This window comes from Lepisosteus oculatus, chromosome 11 (genome assembly GCF_040954835.1).
Source record: "Lepisosteus oculatus isolate fLepOcu1 chromosome 11, fLepOcu1.hap2, whole genome shotgun sequence".
Taxonomy (NCBI): Eukaryota; Metazoa; Chordata; class Actinopteri; order Semionotiformes; family Lepisosteidae; genus Lepisosteus; species Lepisosteus oculatus.
This window is the reverse complement of record NC_090706.1, coordinates 13,539,854-13,556,246: the sequence shown is the minus strand read 5'-3', so window position 1 is coordinate 13,556,246 and position 16,393 is coordinate 13,539,854. Positions and strand designations below refer to the sequence as shown.

The window sequence follows — 16,393 nt, the reverse complement described above, 5'->3', positions numbered from 1 at the left end:
CTCTCTCACACCAGACTGAATCACAGCAGCCAGGACACACTGTCACACTCTCTCACACCAGACTGAATCACAGCAGCCAGGACACACTGACACACTGACACCAGACTGAATCAAAGCAGCCAGGACACACTGACACACTCTCTCACACCAGACTGAATCACAGCAGCCAGGACACACTGACACACTCTCTCACACCAGACTGAATCACAGCAGCCAGGACACACTGACACACTCTCTCACACCTGACTGAATCACAGCAGCCAGGACACACTGACACACTCTCTCACACCAGACTGAATCACAGCAGCCAGGACACACTGACACACTCTTTCACACCAGACTGAATCACAGCAGCCAGGACACACTGACACACTCTCTCACACCAGACTGAATCACAGCAGCCAGGACACACTGACACTCTCTCACACCAGACTGAATCACAGCAGCCAGGACACACTGACACACTCTCTCACACCAGACTCACAGCAGCCAGGACACACTATCACACTCTCTCACACCAGACTGAATCACACCAGACAGGACACACTGACACACTCTTTCACACCAGACTGAATCACAGCAGCCAGGACACACTGTCACACTCTCTCACACCAGACTAAATCACAGCAGCCAGGACACACTGACACACTCTCTCACACCAGACTGAATCACAGCAGCCAGGACACACTGACACACTCTCTCACACCAGACTCACAGCAGCCAGGACACACTGACACACTCTCTCACACCAGACTGAATCACAGCAGCCAGGACACACTGACACACTCTCTCACACCAGACTGAATCACAGCAGCCAGGACACACTGACACACTCTCTCACACCAGACTGAATCACAGCAGCCAGGACACACTGACACACTCTCTCACACCAGACTGAATCACAGCAACAAGGACAAACTGACACACTCTCTCACACCAGACTGAATCACAGCAGCCAGGACACACTGACACACTCTCTCACACCAGACTGAATCACAGCAACCAGGACACACTGACACACTCTCACACCAGACTGAATCACAGCAGCCAGGACACACTGTCACACTCTCTCACACCAGACTGAATCACACCAGACAGGACACACTGACACACTCTCTCACACCAGACTGAATCACAGCAGCCAGGACACACTGACACACTCTCTCACACCAGACTGAATCACAGCAGCCAGGACACACTGACACACTCTCTCACACCAGACTGAATCACACCAGACAGGACACACTGACACACTCTCTCACACCAGACTCACAGCAGCCAGGACACACTGACACACTCTCTCACACCAGACTGAATCACAGCAGCAAGGACACACTGACACACTCTCTCACACCAGACTGAATCACAGCAGCCAGGACACACTGACACACTCTCTCACACCAGACTGAATCACAGCAGCCAGGACACACTGACACACTCTCTCACACCAGACTGAATCACAGCAGCAAGGACACACTGTCACACTCTCTCACACCAGACTCACAGCAGCAAGGACACACTGACACACTCTCTCACACCAGACTGAATCACAGCAGCCAGGACACACTGACACACTCTCTCACACCAGACTGAATCACAGCAACAAGGACACACTGACACACTCTCTCACACACCAGACTGAATCACAGAAGCCAGGACACACTGACACACTCTCTCACACCAGACTGAATCACAGCAGCCAGGACACACTGACACACTCTCTCACACCAGACTCACAGCAGCCAGGACACACTGACACACTCTCTCACACCAGACTGAATCACAGCAGCCAGGACACACTGACACACTCTCTCACACCAGACTCACAGCAGCAAGGACACACTGACACACTCTCTCACACCAGACTGAATCACAGCAGCAGGACACACTGACACACTCTTTCACACCAGACTCACAGCAGCAAGAACACACTGACACACTCTCTCACACCAGACTGAATCACAGCAGCCAGGACACACTGACACACTCTCTCACACCAGACTGAATCACAGCAGCAGGACACACTAACACACTCTCTCACACCAGACTAACAGCAGCAAGGACACACTGACACACTCTCTCACACCAGACTGAATCACAGCAGCAGGACACACTGACACACTCTTTCACACCAGACTCACAGCAGCCAGGACACACTGACACACTCTCTCACACCAGACTGAACCACAGCAACAAGGACACACTGACACACTCTCTCACACCATGCTGAATCACAGCAGCCAGGACACACTGACACACTCTCTCACACCAGACTGAATCAGAGCAGCCAGGACACACTGACACACTCTCTCACACCAGACTGAATTTACAGCAGCCAGGACACACTGACACTCTCTCACACCAGACTGAATCACAGCAGCCAGAACACACTGACACACTCTCTCACACCAGACTGAATCACAGCAGCCAGGACACACTGACACACTCTCTCACACCAGACTGAATCACAGCAACAAGGACACACTGACACACTCTCTCACACCAGACTGAATCACAGCAGCACGACACACTGACACTCTCTCACACCAGACTGAATCACAGCAGCCAGAACACACTGACACACTCTCTCACACCAGACTGAATCACAGCAGCCAGGACACACTGACACACTCTCTCACGCCAGACTGAATCAAAGAAGCCAGGACACACTGACACACTCTCTCACACCAGACTGAATCACAGCAGCCAGGACACACTGACACACTCTCTCACACCAGACTGAATCACAGCAGCCAGGACACACTGACACACTCTCTCACACCAGACTGAATCACAGCAGCCAGGACACACTGTCACACTCTCTCACACCAGACTAAATCACAGCAGCCAGGACACACTGACACACTCTCTCACACCAGACTGAATCACAGCAGCCAGGACACACTGACACACTCTCTCACACCAGACTCACAGCAGCAAGGACACACTGACACACTCTCTCACACCAGACTGAATCACAGCAGCCAGGACACACTGTCACACTCTCTCACACCAGACTAAATCACAGCAGCCAGGACACACTGACACACTCTCTCACACCAGACTGAATCACAGCAGCCAGGACACACTGACACACTCTCTCACACCAGACTGAATCACAGCAGCCAGGACACACTGACACACTCTCTCACACCAGACTGAATCACAGCAGCCAGGACACACTGACACACTCTTTCACACCAGACTGAATCACAGAAGCCAGGACACACTGACACACTCTCTCACACCAGACTCACAGCAGCAAGGACACACTGACACTCTCTCTCACGCCAGACTGAATCACAGCTGCCAGGACACACTGACACACTCTTTCACACCAGAATCACAGCAGCAAGGACACACTGACACACTCTCTCACACCAGACTGAATCACAGCAGCCAGGAAACACTGACACACACTCTCACACCAGACTGAATCACAGCAGCCAGGACACACTGACACACTCTCTCACACCAGACTGAATCACAGCAGCCAGGACACACTGACACACTCTCTCACACCAGACTGAATCACAGCAGCCAGGAAACACTGACACACACTCTCACACCAGACTGAATCACAGCAGCCAGGACACACTGACACACTCTCTCACACCAGACTGAATCACAGCAGCCAGGACACACTGACACACTCTCTCACACCAGACTGAATCACAGCAAAAGGACAAACTGACACACTCTCTCACACCAGACTGAATCACAGCAACAAGGACACACTGACACACTCTCTCACACCAGACTGAATCACAGCAGCACGACACACTGACACTCTCTCACACCAGACTGAATCACAGCAGCCAGAACACACTGACACACTCTCTCACACCAGACTGAATCACAGCAGCCAGGACACACTGACACACTCTCTCACACCAGACTGAATCACAGCAGCCAGGACACACTGACACACTCTCTCACACCAGACTGAATCACAGCAGCCAGGACACACTGACACACTCTCTCACACCAGACTGAATCACAGCAGCCAGGACACACTGACACACTCTTTCACACCAGACTGAATCACAGAAGCCAGGACACACTGACACACTCTCTCACACCAGACTCACAGCAGCAAGGACACACTGACACTCTCTCACACCAGACTGAATCACAGCAGCACGACACACTGACACACTCTCTCACGCCAGACTGAATCACAGCAGCCAGGACACACTGACACACTCTCTCACACCAGAATCACAGCAGCAAGGACACACTGACACACTCTCTCACACCAGACTGAATCACAGCAGCCAGGAAACACTGACACACACTCTCACACCAGACTGAATCACAGCAGCCAGGACACACTGACACACTCTCTCACACCAGACTGAATCACAGCAGCCAGGACACACTGACACACTCTCTCACACCAGACTGAATCACAGCAGCCAGGAAACACTGACACACACTCTCACACCAGACTGAATCACAGCAGCCAGGACACACTGACACACTCTCTCACACCAGACTGAATCACAGCAGCCAGGACACACTGACACACTCTCTCACACCAGACTGAATCACAGCAGCCAGGATACAGTGACACACTCTTGGACAAGCGGTGCTGTACACTTTCCCAGCGCTACAGCACATGAACTGAAACAGCAATGGCCACAACCAGAAGCCACAGGAGACAGGCAGCACCAAACGGACCCACCAGAACCCAGCCTCGCCCGACAAGCAGGCGGCCCATTTCAGCCTTTCACGTCCAGTTCCAGGAACGGCTGAAAGGAAGAGGAAATGGGAACTGGTGGGAAAGGGAGACCTGGAATTATACAACTAGGAATGAGCCCAAACTGCAGTCTGACTGTGGATCTACTGAGCTGATGACAGCTCTGTCAGGCAGCTCAAAGCTACTGCTCTAGATTACTGCTCTGCATGAAGCCATTACTTCCAAGGGCTACAGTGTGGTCTGGGAGGTCTTGGCTACATGCCAGGGAATCTCTGGCAATGCTGGAAAACACCAGGAGTAATCAGTTTTCACATGCACATCTTCTCCGCTCCTTCATGAAAACACCTCCTGATGAAGTTAACTGTACTGCAGAAGAACAGGACTTCACGTGTGAATGTATGACTAGGACAGGCAAAGCAAATGAAAGTGTACAATTTGTATGTTTGATTTTCCATTTAAAGGTCTGGTAAGAACGACCCAATGTTGAATGTTGTAATCATCTGAGTTAGATTTCTGACAAATCATAGTACAGACCAACAGCAACACTGAACTACAGTTCCAGCAAGTACAGACCAACAGCACAACTGATCTACAGCAGCAGCAGTGTACACACTAACAGTACAGCTGATCAATAGGTCCAGTACAATACAGAGAAAACACATAGCTGATCTAAAGCTCCAGTATAGTAGAGAGCAACAGCTGAACTACAGCTCCAATAATGTACAGACCAACAGTACTGCTGGTTCCAGCTCCAGTACAGTACAGACCAACAGCAACACTGATCTAGATTTCCAGTATAGTACAGACCTACAGCAACACTGATTTACAGCTCCAGTACAGTAGAGAGCAACAGCTGAACTACAGCTCCAATAAAGCACAGACCAACAGCTGATCTACAACTCCACTACAGTACAGACCAAAAGCACCACTGATCTACTGTCCTACTTTGTATCTGATCTTAAGCTTCAGTACAGTCCAGACAAACAACACAAGTCCAGTACATTACAACCAACAGCACTGCTGAACTCCAGCACAGTACAGACACAAAGCACAGCTAATCTAAAGCTGCAATACAGTCCAGGCCAACAGCAGAGCTCATCTACAGCTCCAGAAGAAACCAACAGTACTTGTGATCTAAATATCGAGTATACAACAGATATTGTATAACATTGATCTACAGCTCCAGTACAGTCCAGACCAATAGGACCACTGATCTACAGGACCAGTAAAGTACAGACTTACAGCACAGCGGATCTACAGCTCCAGTACTATACAGTCCAACAGCTGATCTACAGCTCCAGTACAGTACAGACCTACAGCTGCACTACAGCTCCAGAACAGTACAGACCAACAACTGATCTACATCTCCAGTACTGTACAGTCCAACAGCTGAACTACAGCTCCAGTACATTAGAGACCAAGAGCAACACTGAGCTACAGCTCCAGTTCAGTGCAGTCCACCAGCTGAGCTACAGCTCCAGTACAATGCAGTCCAAAAGCTGAACTACAGCTCCAATACAGTACAGACCAACAGTTGAACTACAGCTCCAGTCCTGTACAGTCCAACAGCAACACTGAGCTACATCTCCAGTACAGTGCAGTCCAACAGCTAAACTACAGCTCCAGTACAGTACAGACCAACAGCAATACTGAGCTACAGCTCCAGTACAGTGCAGTCCAACAGCTGAACTACAGCTCCAGTACTGTACAGTCCAACAGCTGAACTACAGCTCCAATACAGTACAGACCAACAGTTGAACTACAGCTCCAGTACAGTACAGACCAACAGCTGATCTACAGCTCCAGTACTGTACAGTCCAACAGTTGAACTACAGTTCCAGTCGGTAGAGACCAACTGCTGATCTACAACTCCAGTACAATACAGACCAAAAGCAACACTGAGCTACAGCTCCAGTACAGTGCAGTCCAACAGCTGAACTACAGCTCAAGTACTGTACAGTTCAGCAGCAACACTAGGCTACAGCTCCAGTACAGTACAGACCAACAGCTGATCTACAGCTCCAGTACAGTACAGACCAACAGCTGATCTACAGCTCCAGTACTGTACAGTCCAACAGATGAACTACAGTTCCAGTACAGTAGAGACCAACTGCTGATCTACAGCCCCAGTACAGTACAGACCAACAGCAACACTGAGCTCCAGCTCCAGTACAGTGCAGTCCAACAGCTGAACTACAGCTCCAGTACTGTACAGTCCAACAGCAACACTGGGCTACAGCTCCAGTACAGTGCAGTCCAACACCTGAATTACAGCTCCAGTACTGTACACTCCAACAGTTGAACTACAGCTCCAGTACAGTAGAGACCAACTGCTGATCTACATCTCTAGTACAGTACAGACCAACAGCTGATCTACAGCTCCAGTACTGTACAGTCCAACAGCTGATCTACAGCTCCAGTACAGTACAGTCCAACAGTTGAACTACAGATCCAGTACAGTAGAGACCAACTGCTAATCTACAACTCCAGTACAATACAGGCCAACAGCAACACTGATCTGCAGCTCCAGTACAGTGCAGTCCAACAGCTGATCTACAGCTCCAGTACAGTACAGTCCAGCAGCTGATCTACAGCCCCAGTACAGTACAGACCAACAGCAACACTGAGCTCCAGCTCCAGTACTGTACAGTCCAACAGCTGATCTACAGCTCCAGTACTGTACAGTCCAACAGCTGATCTACAGCTCCAGTACTGTACAGTCCAACAGTTGAACTACAGCTCCAGTACAGTAGAGACCAACTGCTGTTCTACAGCTCCAGTACAGTACAGACCAATAGTTGAACTACAGCTCCAATACAGTACAGACCAACAGCTGGTCTACAGCTCCAGTTCAGTAGAGACCAACAGCAACACTGATCTGCAGCTCCAGTACAGTGCAGTCCAACAGCTGATCTACAGCTCCAGTACAGTACAGACCAACAGCAACACTGAGCTACAGGTCCAGTACAGTGCACTCCAACAGCTAAACTACAGCTCCAATACTGTACAGTCCAACAGCAACACTAGGCTACAGCTCCAGTACAGTGCAGTCCAACAGCTGATCTACAGCTCCAGTACAGTACAGTCCAGCAGCTGATCTACAGCCCCAGTACAGAACAGACCAACAGCTGATCTAAAGCTCCAGTACAGACCAACAGCAACACTGAGCTCCAGTACAGTACAGTCCAGCAGCTGATCTACAGCTCCAGTACAGTGCAGTCCAACAGCTGATTTACAGCTCCAGTACAGTCCAGTCCAACAGCTGATCTACAGCTCCAGTACAGTACAGTCCAACAGCTGATCTACAGCTCCAGTACAGTGCAGTCCAACAGCTTAACTACAGCTCCAGTACAGTACAGACCAACAGCAATACTGGGCTACAGCTCCAGTACAGTGCAGTCCAACAGCTGAACTACAGCTCCAGTACAGTACAGTCCAACAGCTGAACTACAGCTCCAGTACAGTACAGACCAACAGCAACACTGATCTGCAGCTCCAGTACAGTGCAGTCCAGCATCTGATCTACAGCTCCAGTACAGTACAGACCAACAGCTGAACTACAGCTCCAGTACAGTACAGATCAACAGCAACACTGATCTGCAGCTCCAGTACAGTGCAGTCCAACAGCTGATCTACAGCTCCAGTACAGTGCAGTCCAACAGCTGATCTACAGCTCCAGTACAGTGCAGTCCAACAGCTGAACTACAGCTCCAGTACAGTACAGTCCAACAGCTGAACTACAGCTCCAGTACAGTACAGACCAACAGCAACACTGATCTGCAGCTCCAGTACAGTGCAGTCCAACAGCTGAACTACAGCTCCAGTACAGACCAACAGCAACACTGATCTACAGCTCCAGTACAGTACAGTCCAGCAGCTGCTCTACAGCCCCAGTACAGTACAGACCAACAGCAACAATGAGCTCCAGCTCCAATACAGTACAGACCAACAGCTGATCTACAGCTCCAGTACAGACCAACAGCAACACTGATCTGTAGCTCCAGTACAGTGCAGTCCAACAGCTGATCTACAGCTCCAGTACAGAACAGACCAACAGCAACACTGAGCTACAGCTCCAGTACAGTGCAGTTCAACAGCTGAACTATAGCTCCAGTACTGTACAGTCCAACAGCAACACTGAGCTACAGCTCCAGTACAGTGCAGTTCAACAGCTTAACTACAGCTCTAGTACAGTACAGACCAACAGCAACACTGGGCTACAGCTCCAGTACAGTACAGTCCAACAGCTGAACTACAGCTCCAGTACAGTACAGACCAACAGCTGATCTACAGCCCAAGTATAGTACAGACCAACAGCAACACTGAGCTACAGCTCCAGTACAGTACAGTCCAACAGCTGTTCTACAGCTCCAGTACAGTATAGACCTACAGCAACACTGATCTACAGCTCCAGTACAGTACAGACCAACAGTTGAACTACAGCTCCAGTACAGTAGAGACCAACTGCTGAGCTACAGCTCCAGTACAGTGCAGTCCAACAGCTGAACTACAGCTCAAGTACTGTACAGTCCAGCAGCAACACTAGGCTACAGCTCCAGTACTGTACAGTCCAACAGTTGAACTACAGCTCCAGTACAGTAGAGACCAACAGCTGATCTACAGCTCCAGTACAGACCAATAGCAACACTGATCTGCAGCTCCAGTACAGTGCAGTCCAAAGGCTGATCTACAGCTCCAATACAGTACAGACCAACACCAACACTGAGCTACAGCTCCAGTACAGTGCAGTCCAACAGCTGAACTACAGGTCCAGTACAGTGCAGTCCAACAGCTGATCTACAGCTCCAGTACAGTACAGTCCAGCAGCTGATCTACAGCCCCAGTACAGTACAGACCAACAGCAACACTGAGCTCCAGCTCCAATACAGTACAGACCAACAGCTGATCTACAGCTCCAGTACAGACCAACAGCAACACTGATCTGTAGCTCCAGTACAGTGCAGTCCAACAGCTGATCTACAGCTCCAGTACAGTCCAGTCCAACAGCTGATCTACAGCTCCAGTACAGACCAACAGCAACACTGATCTGTAGCTCCAGTACAGTGCAGTCCAACAGCTGATCTACAGCTCCAGTACAGTCCAGTCCAACAGCTGATCTACAGCTCCAGTACAGTACAGTCCAACAGCTGATCTACAGCTCCAGTACAGTGCAGTTCAACAGCTGAACTATAGCTCCAGTACTGTACAGTCCAACAGCAACACTGAGCTACAGCTCCAGTACAGTCCAGTCCAACAGCTTAACTACAGCTCCAGTACAGTACAGACCAACAGCAACACTTGGCTACAGCTCCAGTACAGTGCAGTCCAACAGCTGAACTACAGCTCCAGTACAGTACAGACCAACAGCAACACTGATCTGCAGCTCCAGTACAGTGCAGTCCAACAGCTGATCTACAGCTCCAGTACAGTACAGTCCAGCAGCTGATCTACAGCCCCAGTACAGTACAGACCAACAGCAACACTGAGCTCCAGCTCCAGTACAGTGCAGTCCAACAGCTGAACTACAGCTCCAGTACAGTGCAGTCCAACAGCTGATCTACAGCTCCAGTACAGTACAGACCAACAGCAACACTGAGCTCCAGCTCCAATACAGTACAGACCAACAGCTGATCTACAGCTCCAGTACAGACCAACAGCAACACTGATCTGTAGCTCCAGTACAGTGCAGTCCAACAGCTGATCTACAGCTCCAGCACAGTCCAGTCCAACAGCTGATCTACAGCTCCAGTACAGTACAGTCCAACAGCTGATCTACAGCTCCAGTACAGTGCAGTTCAACAGCTGATCTACAGCTCCAGTACAGTACAGACCAACAGCAACACTGGGCTACAGCTCCAGTACAGTGCAGTCCAACAGCTGAACTACAGCTCCAGTACAGTGCAGTCCAACAGCTGAACTACAGCTCCAGTACAGTACAGACCAACAGCAACACTGATCTGCAGCTCCAGTACAGTGCAGTCCAACAGCTGATCTACAGCTCCAGTACTGTACAGACCAACAGCAACACTGAGCTCCAGCTCCAGTACAGTGCAGTCCAACAGCTGATCTACAGCTCCAGTACAGTACAGACCAACAGCTGATCTACAGCTCCAGTACTGTACAGTCCAACAGCTGATCTACAGCTCCAGTACTGTACAGTCCAACAGTTGAACTACAGTTCCAGTACAGTGCAGACCAACAGCTGATCTACAGCTCCAGTACTGTACAGTCCAACAGCAACACTGAGCTCCAGCTCCAATACAGTACAGACCAACAGCTGATCTACAGCTCCAGTACAGACCAACAGCAACACTGATCTGTAGCTCCAGTACAGTGCAGTCCAACAGCTGATCTACAGCTCCAGTACTGTACAGACCAACAGCAACACTGAGCTCCAGCTCCAGTACAGTGCAGTCCAACAGCTGATCTACAGCTCCAGTACAGTACAGACCAACAGCTGATCTACAGCTCCAGTACTGTACAGTCCAACAGCTGAACTACAGTTCCAGTATAGTGCAGACCAACAGCTGATCTACAGCTCCAGTAAAGTACAGACCAACAGCTGATCTACAGCTCCAGTACAGTGCAGTCCAACAGCTGAACTATAGCTCCAGTACTGTACAGTCCAACAGCAACACTAGGCTACAGCTCCAGTACAGTGCAGTCCAACAGCTGAACTACAGCTCCAGTACTGTACAGTCCAACAGTTGATCTACAGCTCCAGTACTGTACAGTCCAACAGTTGAACTACAGCTCCAGTACTGTACAGTCCAACAGTTGAACTACAGCTCCGGTAGAGTAGAGACCAACTGCTGATCTACAGCTCCAGTACAGTACAGACCAATAGTTGAACTACAGCTCCAATACAGTACAGACCAACAGCTGATCTACAGCTCCAGTACAGTACAGACCAACAGCAACACTGAGCTACAGCTCCAGTACTGTACAGTCCAACAGCTGATCTACAGCTCCAGTACTGTACAGTCCAACAGTTGAACTACAGCTCCGGTAGAGTAGAGACCAACTGCTGATCTACAGCTCCAGTACAGTACAGACCAATAGTTGAACTACAGCTCCAATACAGTACAGACCAACAGCTGATCTACAGCTCCAGTTCAGTAGAGACCAACAGCTGATCTACAGCTCCAGTACAGACCAACAGCAACACTGATCTGCAGCTCCAGTACAGTGCAGTCCAACAGCTGAACTACAGCTCCAGTACTGTACAGTCCAACAGTTGATCTACAGCTCCAGTACTGTACAGTCCAACAGTTGAACTACAGCTCCAGTACTGTACAGTCCAACAGTTGAACTACAGCTCCGGTACAGTAGAGACCAACTGCTGATCTACAGCTCCAGTACAGTACAGACCAATAGTTGAACTACAGCTCCAATACAGTACAGACCAACAGCTGATCTACAGCTCCAGTACAGTACAGACCAACAGCAACACTGAGCTACAGCTCCAGTACTGTACAGTCCAACAGTTGATCTACAGCTCCAGTACTGTACAGTCCAACAGTTGAACTACAGCTCCGGTAGAGTAGAGACCAACTGCTGATCTACAGCTCCAGTACAGTACAGACCAATAGTTGATCTACAGCTCCAATACAGTACAGACCAACAGCTGATCTACAGCTCCAGTTCAGTAGAGACCAACAGCTGATCTACAGCTCCAGTACAGACCAACAGCAACACTGATCTGCAGCTCCAGTACAGTGCAGTCCAACAGCTGATCTACAGCTCTAGTACAGTACAGACCAACAGCAACACTGAGCTACAGCTCCAGTACAGTGCAGTCCAACAGCTGAACTACAGCTCCAGTACAGTGCAGTCCAACAGCTTATCTACACCCCCAGTACAGTACAGACCAACAGCAACACTGAGCTCCAGCTCCAATACAGTACAAACCAACAGCTGATCTACAGCTCCAGTACAGACCAACAGCAACACTGATCTGTAGCTCCAGTACAGTGCAGTCCAACAGCTGATCTACAGCTCCAGTACAGTACAGTCCAACAGCTGATCTACAGCTCCAGTACAGTGCAGTTCAACAGCTGAACTATAGCTCCAGTACTGTACAGTCCAACAGCAACACTGAGCTACAGCTCCAGTACAGTGCAGTTCAACAGCTGATCTACAGCTCCAGTACTGTACAGACCAACAGCAACACTGAGCTCCAGCTCCAGTACAGTGCAGTCCAACAGCTGAACTATAGCTCCAGTACAGTGCAGTCCAACAGCTGATCTACAGCCCCAGTACAGTACAGACCAACAGCAACACTGAGCTCCAGCTCCAATACAGTACAGACCAACAGCTGATCTACAGCTCCAGTACAGTCCAACAGCAACACTGATCTACAGCTCCAATACAGTACAGTTCAACAGCTGAACTACAGCTCCAGTACAGTACAGACCAACAGCAACACTGATCTACAGCTCCAGTACAGTGCAGTCCAGCAGCTGAACTACAGCTCCAGTACAGTACAGACCAACAGCAACACTGATCTACAGCTCCAGTACTGTACAGTCCAACAGCAACACTGAGCTACAGCTCCAGTACAGTGCAGTTCAACAGCTTCAACAGCTCAACAGCTTAACTACAGCTACAACAGCTGATCTACAGCTCCAGTACAGTACAGACCAACAGCAACACTGAGCTCCAGCTCCAATACAGTGCAGTTCAACAGCTGAACTACAGCTCCAGTACAGTACAGACCAACAGCAACACTGATCTACAGCTCCAGTACAGTGCAGTCCAGCAGCTGAACTACAGCTCCAGTACAGTACAGACCAACAGCAACACTGATCTACAGCTCCAGTACTGTACAGTCCAACAGCAACACTGAGCTACAGCTCCAGTACAGTGCAGTTCAACAGCTTAACTACAGCTCCAGTACAGTACAGACCAACAGCAACACTGATCTACAGCTCCAGTACAGTGCAGTCCAGCAGCTGAACTACAGCTCCAGTACTGTACAGTCCAACAGTTGATCTACAGCTACAGTACTGTAGAGACCAACTGCTGATCTACAGCTCCAGTACAGTACAGACCAATAGTTGAACTACAGCTCCAATACAGTACAGACCAACAGCTGATCTACAGCTCCAGTACAGTAAAGACCAACAACTGATCTACAGCTCCAGTACAGTAGAGACCAACAACTGATCTACAGCTCCAGTACAGACCAACAGCAACACTGATCTGTAGCTCCAGTACAGTACAGTCCAGCAGCTGATCTATAGCCCCAGTACAGTAAAGACCAACAGCAACACTGAGCTCCAGCTCCAATACAGTACAGACCAACAGTTGAACTACAGCTCCAGTACAGTACAGACTAATAGTTGAACTACAACTCCAATACAGTACAGACCAACAGCTGATCTACAGCTCCAGTACAGACCAACAGCAACACTGATCTACAGCTCCAGTACAGTCCAGTCCAACAGCTGATCTACAGCTCCAGTACAGTACAGACCAACAGCAACACTGAGCTACAGCTCCAGTACAGTGCAGTCCAGCAGCTGACCTACAGCTCCAGTACAGTACAGTCCAACAGCTGAACTACAGCTCCAGTACAGTACAGACCAACAGCAACACTGGGCTACAGCTCCAGTACCGTGCAGTTAAACAGCTGAACTACAGCTCCAGTACAGTACAGTCCAACAGCTGAACTACAGCTCCAGTACAGTACAGACCAACAGCAACACTGATCTGCAGCTCCATTACAGTGCAGTCCAACAGTTGATCTACAGCTCCAGTACAGTACAGACCAACACCTGAACTACAGCCCCAGTACAGTACAGACCAACAGCAACACTGAGCTCCAGCTCCAGTACAGTGCAGTCCAACTGCTGATCTACAGCCCCAGTACAGTACAGACCAACAGCAACACTGAGCTACAGCTCCAGTACAGTGCAGTCCAACAGCTGAACTACAGCTCCAGTACTGTACAGTCCAACAGCAACACTGAGCTACAGCTGCAGTACAGTGCAGTCCAACAGCTGAACTACAGCTCCAGTACTGTACAGTCCAACAGCAACACTGAGCTACAGCTGCAGTACAGTGCAGTCCAACAGCTGAACTACAGCCCCAGTACAGTAAATACCAACAGCAACACTGAGCTACAGCTCCAGTACAGTACAGTCCAACAGCTGATCTACAGCTCCAGTACAGTATAGACCTACAGCAACACTGATCTACAGCTCCAGTACAGTACAGACCAACAGTTGAACTATAGCTTCAGTACAGTACAGACCAACAGCTGATCTGCAGCTCCAGTACAGTACAGACCAACAGCAACACTGATCTACAGCTCCAGTATAGTACAGACCTGCAACACCACTGATCTACAGCTCCAGTACAGTACAGACAAATAGCACCACTGTTGAGATCACTAAGGACTTGGATTGTTGACAACTGACAAACACCTGAGTGTCCTGCAAGTACCAGATTCGACCAGGCCAGAATCACAAGATATATATTTGTCTAAAATTAAACTTCAGATTGCTTCATTGGCCTGACTTCCAGTGAATTACAGTGTTGCTAATGCAATAACAGTAAATACTTAAAACAACAGCATACCCATATTATGGAGACTGGCACTCTGATCCTCAAGCTGCGACAGGGGATCACTTACTGGGCTGCAGCTCCAGATTCTTCCCCCAGCAGGATTGGAAGCTGTTCTGATTCTGACAGGTGGGGGAATTCTGGGATTAGTTTTGTTATTTTCAGGAAGAATGTTTGTCTGATCCAAGAGTATTTCTCACACTTCAGCAGAAATTGCACCTCTCTACTTCTCCCTGCTGGCAGCAGGAGCACAACCTGTTCCCTCTGGGCAGCCATGTCTTCCTGTGTCCAGTTTCTGTGGCCAGGCTGTGGTCACTGAGCCTGTCCTCTCTGGACAGTCAGGTCTGCCTGTGTCCAGTTACTATGGCCAGGCTGTGGTCACTGAGCCTGTCCTCTCTGGTGAGCCAGGTCTGCCTGTGTCCAGTTTCTAGGCAGTGGTCATCATCGGGGTCTATTCTTCCCTGCTGTCTTTGGCTCAGCCAGTGTGTATTGTGCCTCTCGGGCCCAGTAACGCCCCACAGCCTGTCAGCAGGCCCTACAGAGAGGCACTGCAAGCAGAGCTCCTTCATGTGCTACTCTGCACCACCCTCATCGCTCAAGCGGCCCAGGAAGAGACCCAGACTGTAGCTCTGCCTCTCTGCCCGCAGAGAGCCACTGTCCTCGCACTCGGAACACGACAGGTACCCTGAGATCCTCCTGCCTGCTGCACACATGCTTACACACCTGTGCTGCGCCGTCACCCAGGGTGTGGTAGTGGCCACACGGCCGGACCCCGCCACACACACACAGCCTAAGGTTGTTTTTGCACAGAGCCCACAGAAATGGATGGCGCGCCTCCCTCCCTGCCAGCAGCTGAGAGTCACACATGCTGACATCAGCAGCAGCAGCAGCCAGCGCGGACGCGAACGCAGCCCAGATACACCGACTCCCCCACGCGCTGCTCCACTGCGCTGCTCTGCCCGCGTGCGTGCGTGCTTGTGTCTGAGCGTGCACCGAGCACACGCGCCTCTCTCTCTCTCTCTCTCTCACACGCACACACGCGCACCCCGCTAAGGTCATGCATCCTGAGAAACCGAGAACAGCGCGGCGGTCCTGTTGCACTCTTCCCCGCGCACACGAGAG

General features: G+C 50.1%; 1 protein-coding gene across 7 annotated transcripts in view; it reads right to left on the bottom strand.

Annotated features, from left to right (window-relative positions):
- The window catches only part of cacna1ab (calcium channel, voltage-dependent, P/Q type, alpha 1A subunit, b), a 130,487-nt gene that overhangs the window by 112,217 nt on the left and 1,877 nt on the right, over positions 1 to 16,393 (bottom strand). The gene's annotated exons all lie outside the window — the stretch shown is intronic.